This window comes from Rosa chinensis, chromosome 4, assembly GCF_002994745.2.
Source record: "Rosa chinensis cultivar Old Blush chromosome 4, RchiOBHm-V2, whole genome shotgun sequence".
Classification (NCBI taxonomy): domain Eukaryota; kingdom Viridiplantae; phylum Streptophyta; class Magnoliopsida; order Rosales; family Rosaceae; genus Rosa; species Rosa chinensis.
The window spans coordinates 13,611,141-13,612,057 of NC_037091.1; the positions used below are offsets into that span (position 1 = coordinate 13,611,141).

The 917-nt window shown below is 38.2% G+C and overlaps 1 non-coding gene across 1 annotated transcript; it reads right to left on the minus strand.

The window, feature by feature from the left end:
• Positions 1–339: 339 nt before the first annotated feature.
• On the minus strand, positions 340–411 carry TRNAD-GUC. The gene has a single exon. It is a non-coding gene; the product is annotated as a tRNA-Asp (tRNA).
• Between the last annotated feature and the right edge of the window lie 506 nt (positions 412–917).

Here is a 917-nt window from a genome sequence, read left to right on the forward strand (position 1 = left end):
TTTTATTAATTGCTTTACATTTCATTACATTTTGTTAATCTAAAATCAACTCTCAAAATATTGAACTCCAACTCATTGTAAATATTTTTCACTAGGCTCTTAGTTTTGATTAGGCTTTGGTGAAAATCAAAGCCGAGCATTGCTAAGGCTTGGTGCCTTAGATTAACATTTTTATTTATTTTCTTTTTCTTTTCGTTGTTTGCTAAGTGTCTTTATTTCCGATTACCCAAGGATTGTGGGTTAGCCACTAATCTCGGTGGTACGATAAACTTTGGGCATAATATTTCCCTATCTTGACAATGATACGTACGCTTGTGTAAATGTGTATCAAGTCAATGGCGCCGTTGCCGGGGATCGAACCCGGGTCACCCGCGTGACAGGCGGGAATACTTACCACTATACTACAACGGCTTACCACTATACTTACCATTGACTTGGTTCATAAACTCTTCGCAAGCGTACGAATCGCTGTCAAGTAAGGGAAGTAATTGGACCTTAGTTTATCGTACCTCAGGGATTAGGTGTTGGACCTAACCAAGATAATTGGCGGTAGGATACTAAAAGCACACAAGAAAAATAAAAAGTAAAATAAGACTATAAACAATCAAGGCACCAAGCCTTGGCAATACTCGGCTTAGCTCACACCAAGCCTATTCAAAGCCACTAACTTGTAGCCTCAAGATGGGTATACACAAATGAGTCGATGGATTTAATGTTTGAGAGTGGATTTGAACTTAACAAAAAGTAATAAAATGTAAAGCGATTAATAAAAATGCAAGGAAATTAAACTAGAAAAGCGTGAACAATATAATGGGAATGTCGGGTGCTAGGGAGGTTCTTTCACCCAAATCTCATGTGTCGGAAGCTAATCTAATGTAGATGCAAATTTCCTACTTTGGCGGTAGTCGTATCCAAGG